The 8,744-nt window shown below is 48.0% G+C and overlaps 1 long non-coding RNA gene across 1 annotated transcript; it reads left to right on the top strand.

Moving 5' to 3' along the window:
* Window positions 1-1,786: 1,786 nt before the first annotated feature.
* On the top strand, window positions 1,787-3,919 carry LOC129214032 (uncharacterized). Its single transcript, XR_008579608.1, has 3 exons — window positions 1,787-2,180; window positions 2,323-2,536; window positions 3,631-3,919. It is a non-coding gene; the product is annotated as an uncharacterized LOC129214032 (long non-coding RNA).
* The last annotated feature ends 4,825 nt before the right edge of the window (window positions 3,920-8,744 follow it).

Raw genomic sequence — 8,744 nt, 5'->3', positions numbered from 1 at the left:
CAGAAATATACTAGAGGGAATATTTTGTACAAAAGATCTGCAGTGACATCTGTGAATGAACCACAGAAGGGACTGGCAACAGATGGCTGCTGAAAAGGAGGAGGGAGCGAAGGGGGGTGGCCTTTTGTGGTGGGCGAAGGTGGTCTCCCTGCAAACAGCACGGGACGCTCAGCCAGGGCCTTGGGGAGCAGGATCTGACCCAGAAGGGGACGGCGCTGGTGGAGCAGCCTCAGCCGGTAGTAACGGTCCCAGGAGCTGCCCTGCAGCCAGAGGCATCGCTGGGGCTTGGCATCCCCGTGGGCGAGAGCGGTAGAGCAGAGCCCGGCATCAGCCTCGGCCGTGCCGATCTCGGTGTGCGTTGGGTGAGAGCTCCTCAGGCGGTGCAGGGCATCAAGGTTCCTGCTTTTAAGTAGCCGCTTCAAGAGCAGGTAGCCACAAAGCGAGCCAATCTTCTACTCGAGCACTGTCCAAGCACACTTACAAATGTTACTGAGTTTATTGTTTCAAATGTTTTCATGATTTCTCCCTTGCTTGATATATTATTTTTATTAAGCCAGGATTTATTTCCTCTCTCTCTGTGACCCTATCTCTCCCATGAGAGCCTGCCCTGAAATCCAGCTGGCCAGCCGCCTTGTAACTGCGATCACTGCAGCAGAACAGCTTCTAGGGAAACAACAGTGGGAGGAAAAGTCGGGAATTTCTGGATTTAATCCTGCCTCGAGCAGTGACGAGTTGTGTGGCTTTAGGTGAGCCACAGGACTATGTGAGTCAATATGTAAAGTGAGAAAAGTGGCATATCCCAGAGTCATGGCAGGCTCTGTTCGTTCATTTTTCCACGCAGCTTAAAATCAGATGAGTGCCTGACCCAATTTTTTCTCGTACTAAAAAGAGCAATACAGGATCATACTGGCCAGGGTCATTTCTTTTAGCTGGAGATTTCTTTTCCCCTCTTTTTCCATTGTCCCCCACACTGGTGCTGCTGCTTTCCAAGATGCTCTGAAGCTGGTGAAATAGTTTTTTTTCTCATAAGTCTTTTAAATCACGTAAATCCTCCCAGCGTACCAGCTGACATTTTAGATGTTGCATTTTTGCACTTGTGCCAGGAAGCATTTAGCATGTTACAGTTGCTTATGTTGTCGTATTTTTTTTAAAGAAGGGAAAACAGTTCCTTCCTCTTGTGTCTCCAGCAGAAAGACTGTTTCTCCTTGAGGAAGGAGTTCACATGATCATATAGATGCGTCAGATAAATCCCTTCCCACGTTTGATATTTGCTAAGTTGCATGATTGTTATTCCAAAGCCAATAGCTGGGATGGTTATGTGATTTAATGTCTCCGGAGCAATTTTTTTTTCTTCTGTTCACAAGCTTTAAAGAACTGAAGTCTAAAAATGAAATCCTTTAACTTAGAAAGACTCACTAACCAAACACTCTTGACTGCGTTATCTTCACAAATATGTCTCCCTGTTTGTTTGCTTAACGCTGGCCAAGAGTTCCAGAAATACTTTTAAGATAACAAAAATGGGCATCCAGATTGGAAAGGAACTCTGTATTTAGAAACTCTGAAATACTACTGGGAGGTGGCTGTGCTGTTAACTCTTTTCTGGTTGCTCTGAACCTCCATGGTGTTGGAGGGTGAGTCATGGCATTCTTCTTTACATAAATATTTTTCCCATCCTAGACAATTTAGAAAAAAAGTACCCCATGGGAGTCTAATGATACAAAACCATCTCTAGTCCCATTGTTGAGTTCAATAGCGTTGTTGCCCGAGAGAGACTAAATCGAGCGGTTTGCCGAAGGCAGCGAGCGCAGGAGCTGACAAGGCTCGGTCTTCACTGTGCCCGCAGAAACAGCCCCAAGCTTACATCTGGAAGGGGAGGAAGGGGAAGGACTGAAGGCTGAGTGTTGGTTTATCAGGGGATCTTACAAAGCAGCTTCCTGCTGCAGAACACACTTGAAAACACTGAGCCTTTACTACAAATTCACACACGCACACATTTTTTAAACGTTTGCTGAGGCTGTCCGTAGGACCCAGCTAAGCCTGACCTCCACAGGCCTTTCAGTGGCAGAAACAGCGATTTCCCCTGAGTAGTAGTTCAGTTCTGCATTTGCTGTCTTTGTGAGATAATGGCAGAAGGGGTTTTTTCCAGACTCTAAAGGATGGCTTACAATTTTAATTAGAACGTACGTTGGTATAACTGCATTTGTTACGTGCTTATAGGGGCTTGTGCAGAACCCAATGCCTTGACAGGCCCGCAGTGCAGTTCTTGTGGATATTTTCTTTTCAAAGCTGTTTCCTCCAAATATGTATTTAGTATCGTTACAGACCTCAAACAATTTCATGCAAGAGCCATCAAAGCAAAGCAGAAACGGACACACTGGCGTCAGAAAATTTCATTGCGTTAGCAGTGGTTCCTGGGCTGAGAAGTAGTCCCTGCAAGAACGCAGAGCCTGTGGTGAGATACAGCAGTATAAACAAGGTGTCTCTTCCTTTCCTGCTTGGATGGGTTTCATCTCGCCGCCTTGAAGCTGCCTACAAGGTAAATATCTAATCCACGGTAGTTATCGAGTTGTCTCTCTAGGCAGTGAAGCCGGACAGACGGCATAAATTGCTCTCTGGTATCTATCTACTGCTGCTCCCTTAGTCCTGGCCTCTACTTACTGTCACGGGAACTTCGATGTCTTATTTTTAGATGCGATTTTGTGGGTTTAGAATGAAAGTCTGATTGTAGCTGGATACTAATTTCAGTGAAGAAAAGAAGGCGCCAAACCTGACGCATGCTGGTCAATGAGGAACGTGCTGGGCAGTGGTAATGGCTCAATTATCTGTCTGTGGGGGTTGAAATTTAGTTGGCATTTTATGGTTAGGCACCAGATAGCGTTAAGATGTTGCTTAACTGAAGAGCCATTATTTACCATTAAAAAACCTGATACCATGACACATTCCTTATGGCGTAGATGAGCTATCATATCTTGGCAACGGTAGCAGGAGGAATTATTCTGCCTGGCTTGCGGTCTTGTCTTCATTGTAAAAGGAAAAATAATGAGGCTGTAATTACCCAGCTTGGAACTAAATGAACCCAACTGAAAATGCTGAATGATGAAAGATGACTCCTAACAGCTTCCCAAACTTAGCTGGTGTGGATACCGTCGCTGGTGGTGCCAGTGTCAGCTCCTGGCTCTGGCTGGGCTGGATCCATAGCAAGCCGGCGCAGCTCAGTTGTTTGGACTGTGGTGGTGTCCCAGTGTGAAGTACTGTTGAACAAATAGCTGTAAATATACCATAAACCTTGCCAAAATGACCTGGTCACATGAGGAAGTCAGCACGCAGCAGATTAGGAAGAAATTCATAGCACACGAGCCCCTCCATATTAATTCTTGGGGTAAAGAAAATATAGAGGTTTACTCCAAATTAGTAATTACTTTGCAGGTGGGATCACACACTCCTCCCTCCACCATTTCAATATCAAATCTATGAGGTTTCTCTAATTTTGCATCTTAAATGTATTTAATAAACCAGTAGATTCAATGAGTCTTTTTTTTTTTTTTTACCCTTTGTGCCAATAAAGAGGGGAAAAGGGGGGTCTGTTATTCCATTAATTCTAGTTCTCAGTTTCACACCATTTCTTGTTAGCCAGCACTGCAAGACTGCTAGACTTACTTCCCAGTTGGTTCAGAGATTGAAAAGCTGGTGACCTTCTGCCTTCAGCACAGAAGTGGTGTGTTTGGTGGAGCTGCTGGAGAGACAAGGATGAACTTCCCATAGGAATCAAGAGGCATAAAGGGATGCTTCTAGATGCCCAACTGGCTACATTCTTGTTCAACTCATCCTCGAAGACTGCTGAGATTTAGCTGTATTATTAATGATAAGTTACAGTGCCTGGAGACATGGATGAATAATAACTAAAAAGGTCTATTTGACAATAAAGAGGATTTTCCCTCCTGGTTGCTCAGTCTGAGCCCTCATTTCTGCAGGAAAGCAGGCAGCGCTGCCGTGGAGCACACACCTCTTGTCCAAACAGTGAGAGCTCGCTGGTTGCCATAGCGATGGGGAGAGCGGAGGCCGTTTGGGGTAACAATTCTGCGACGCAAGCGCCCGGTCGGTACAGCATCCCCTGGCTTAGCAGCTCAGGTCCCAGCAACGACGGGCAGCGTGAGACGGGCAGCCCGCGGGCCGCCCATCTGCAGGGTGGGCCGCTTTACAGGTGTTTGGCTTGTTGTAGAGGTTGCTCCCTTGAACATGCCTTTGCAGGATGGCTAACATAGAGAAATATGTTGAAATATAGACATATATCTGTCAATATAGACATAATGGTACGACTGTCACACCGACGGCTTGCAGCACACAGGGCAGGTCACAAATATTGCAGCCGCCTCGGCGTGCAGGGAGGAGCTATTAGGCAACACAGCAATTTGGGCAAAGGCTCTTTTGGACCCTGACTGGCGTTTATATCTCACTCGGTATTAGAGGGCAAGGAACCCAGACCCAAACCCAGACTTAGAGCAAATAGGACTGAAACTTTCTGACCCAGGACAGCCTAGATGGTGGGCTTTTATTAACGGGTCTTAGAATCATAGAATGGTTTGGGTTGGAAGGGACCTCAAAGATCATCTAGTTCCAACCCCCTGCCACAGGCAGGGACACCCTCCACTAGACCAGATTGTCCAAAGCCTCATCTTTTCTGCAAGACCTTCTTATAAGACATCTAACTCGGGACTGTATGGAGCTAAGGTTTTAACATACGGCTCGAGGAAGCTGATGTCTATGTAAACACCATTGTTAGATTATTCTTGCGATGGATAATCTGAATAAAAATGCTTTATCAGGCCAAGTTTTACAAAGCTGAAAACAATTATTTGAGAGATGTTATAAAAGGAAATTATTTAATCAACAAAAGTGAATGGCTACTAGGATCTATATGAAAATTTTATACCCGTCCAAAAAAAACCCAACCCAGCTTTAGGAGAAAGCAAGAATCTGAAACAGATTCAGAGAATTAAGGGATTAAGTAGAACCCTTTAAAAACTGGAAATGCTAGAATAACCATCAGGGAAGAGTCACGACACAAAAAGCAGTAAATAAAATACATCTCAAGAGCAGCGGGGAGTGAGATTGGCCATTATTAGGTGAGGAAGGTCTGCTGGCGTGGCCCCACAAGAGCATCAGGCTGTCCATCTGCGATGGACATGGAGGAGCTGCCAGTAACAGCGCAGACAAGGTTAATGTTCTGCGCTGGGTGATAATCTGTCTCTGTAGTAGTCATTTAGCCTTCTGTCCTTCCTCTAGCCACCTGCCAAAAGGAAACGATAACACCTCTTTTCCTTTATTTTTGTCTGTCTTGGCTATTTAAAGGATTAAGCTTTCTGAGGCTGGGACTATGCCATAGTCTCTACCACTACAGTAGGGACGGAGCGTGGGATCTCAGTCTGCGTCGCTGGTGTGGCACCACCAGGATGGGTCCTGGCAAAATCCCCCCCCCGCGGCATCCCGCGTTTCTCCCGGGAGCCAGCGCCGTACTCTGCCCGCACAGTCGGTAAGGAACTACCGGGTTTTGTCAGCCCCTGTGTCCAGACCGGGGTGGCAGAGCCCTTCTCTGGGCCACCCAAAATGCAGGGTACCCCCTCACCTTTGCCTACAGCTCCCCGTGTCAGCCACGGGCAGCACCTGAAAGCCGGGGCAGGTTCCCAGGATGGAGCTGGGAGCAGAGGGCTGTACGCAACGCCTGCGTGAAATGCTCCCAGGTCACCAGACAAACCCTGTTTTTATTTCATGTACGCTGTCAGCACAAACAGAATATTTTGTTCCCTGACCAGAACATGGAGCCCTTCCCGTGGAGCGTCCTGAACTCCTGCTGCTCTCGGACCAAATCGCAGGGATGCTGCACCTCCCTGATCTTAGTTGTTACGGCCTTGGGAACAGCTAGAAACAGATAAACGGCTCCGTGTCTGAGGGCATGGGATGGCACGGAACACAAAAACAGCCTTACTGAGCTTATCCTGGCCGTCGCGGTGGCCAGCTGCTTCATGAGACAGCATCTAGTTACACGTACCCCGTAACGAGCCAGCACGGAAAGCGGGGAATCATGCCAGGAGGTTAGGCTGAATTCTTCCTGAGCTAAGGTAAGGTGAGTGTATATGGTGAAGCCTGGAGGCTGCAATCTTCTGAACGCAGAGGATTAATAACCTGAGTTTGATCCCTCACCGTTCCAAAGCAGGAGTACTCCGTTCAGAGTCCATGGAATAAAATCACGTGAAAGCCCACTTAGCTGAGAGCACAAATCAGGATCAAAATATTTACACGGCTTCTGCACATCTGCAACAGGAATCCTTGTCTGGCTGCCACGCACTGGAGAAAAATCATAACCGTTGGCTGGGTGGCTCTGGCATATATTAGAAAGCTGACAGAGATGACTATTTTCTTCTCATTTATTAGCATACCCCTTTGCTCTCCAAAAGGGAGAAGCACAACCGCCAGCCCAGCCTGCTACGTGTTTTCCTCCATCTACCCCACCGAGCAGAAAGGGAGGGACAACGGGAAGGAGGACCTGTGCGTGCACCTCGGAGGATCTCCTGCTTCCCTGCCAGCAAGACCTGGGCGGCCAGTCGCTATCGACTTAAACAATACCTCTCCTGTTGTGCCTTCTCATCCTGACAATCATTTTTTGGCTCTTTCTGTGTATCTGACCCTTCTTAGCAAGCAGAATGAACCTGTTATTAGTACATACTTGCATATTCCCCCCCTCCCCCAGTCTGAATATGTCCCTGAGCCGACAGAGATATCGCTATTCACTCTCTGTCCCAAACCAGAAAGCTTTTGCCAGCGGGATGATTTGCTGGCGAAGCATGTGCTGGATATGTGACCTTTGTGGGTTTACACTGAAGAAACTTCTGGATTCCTTTAGACAAACAAATCCCTTACCAAGCAGGATTTATGCCTGTTTTGTAGTCTTTGTGCCGCTAGCCAGCTGCCACGCTTTCTCCTATCAGCAGCAGGTAAAGTGCTTCTTATATAGAGTGTGTAGGGGAGTTTGTCGTGGTTTTTGGGACCCTCTGGGTAAAACGTGGCGTAGGACAGTGCTGTTACTGCCTGGCGACTCTGGCTTGCCACGAGATCTGAGTTTGAGACCCGCTTGTATTTGTGGCAGCTGCAGAGAGGTAACCGTCGAGTCACTTATTTTGCAAGAGCCTTTGGACAGAAGGAATTTTGCAGAAATGAAGGATTATGAGGGTGCGTGTCCAAGATGGGATTTCAGCAAAGGCTTTGAACCAGACTTCGGAGACTATTAAAAAAAAAAGTTCAATTCTTTTCCAAACTGAATACGTTCCCTAGGGAAAAAAGGGGGGGAAAAGTAAGTTTGGGCTGAGACTCCAACCTATCTAACTGGGAGAAATCTTTTTAGGTGTTTGGCTCAGCAGACAGAGGAGATAAGGTTCCCGGGGAGTAGTGGCTGGGAAGGGGGAAGGGACGAGTTCGTGGAGTGAAATTGCCCAGAAGCAAAGCAGAGCCACTCACTTTGCAATGAAAAGCTTTATCATCTCTGCACAGATTAATGGAGCTAAAAATAGCTCCAGCTCAAAGTAAACAGTTTTTTGAGCGTGCTCTGCCCTGCTGGCATGTCAGCCCCGTGCCGGCCACCGTGCCAGCAGCCACGATGCTCGTCCCCGGGGTCCCAGTGCCGAGAGTGGCTCTGCACCGGCGGGCTCGGCTCTCCGACCCTGCCTGCTAATAGGGGTGACCTGGAGGGGCTTCGCTAAGGAGTTTAGCTTCTGCACAAGCGTTTTTTTGTATCACTTGTTGATGAACCTTTCTGGATGAGCAACTTCTATAAAAACAAAACGGGCCAAACGCCGAGTAATTCGCTCAGACACCCGACGCCCACTCTCTCTTCCCTGATCAGCAGCAAACCGTGTCCTTTCTTTGACAGCAAAAAGAGTGGCCTGTCACTAAAGCTGCTTTTACCTGTCGGTTTCTCTTCTTCTCATGAATCTCTGAGTGCAAGCTGTTATTTGAGGGCTTAAGACATCCACACTTTCCTTAGGGAGCCCAGCAGACTGTTGAAATATGTTCTGTGTTTTTTTGATCAAAAGTTTATTTAAAGTATTTATTTTGGGGGAGGAAGTCTGAAAAAAAAAATAATCACATTGTTACATTTTTTCCATGAGCATCTTGTGCCATTCCACATTTCCTTGCAATCTTGATGCCATCAAGTGACGCGGAGAGCTCAGTGCCTGGGAAATGCAGTGGGAAGCTGCTCTTACGTGAGGAGGCTTCGCGCTACATCAGCGGGCTGTTGCAGCGCCGGTCTAACCCTGGCAGCACGAGCTTCTGAGGGAGGCGAGGCTCAGGCTGCTAAAACATTCAGGTCAGAGGCAGGCCAGATCCTTCTGAAGTGACACCTCATCTCCTTGGGCTTCGGAGCTTCCCGGAGGGTCCTTTGTGGCGGTGGTTTTCCTTGCTGGAGCAGGCAGCGCGCAATCCAGCACCGCAGCGCTGCTCCGGGGGTGGGTTTCTTTACATTAGCACTCGTGGGGATACCCTCACCTCATTTTGACGCTTGCCTTATGAGATTGCTCTGGCTTTGTCCTTCCTCCAGCTAAAGGTTGACAGTCAACCCACGGGACAGGTTCTTGCCCTTCCTCGAGCTGCGCTCTCTCGTCCCGTGCCACACCAGAGCAGTGAAGGTGGCACCGGCAGCGCGGGCTGCAGGGTGCCATAGGACCATCCCTTCCCTGCGGTGCCGCTCTCCG

The sequence above is a fragment of the Grus americana genome, chromosome 17, assembly GCF_028858705.1.
Source record: "Grus americana isolate bGruAme1 chromosome 17, bGruAme1.mat, whole genome shotgun sequence".
Taxonomy (NCBI): domain Eukaryota; kingdom Metazoa; phylum Chordata; class Aves; order Gruiformes; family Gruidae; genus Grus; species Grus americana.
This window is presented reverse-complemented; position numbering and strand designations above follow the sequence as displayed.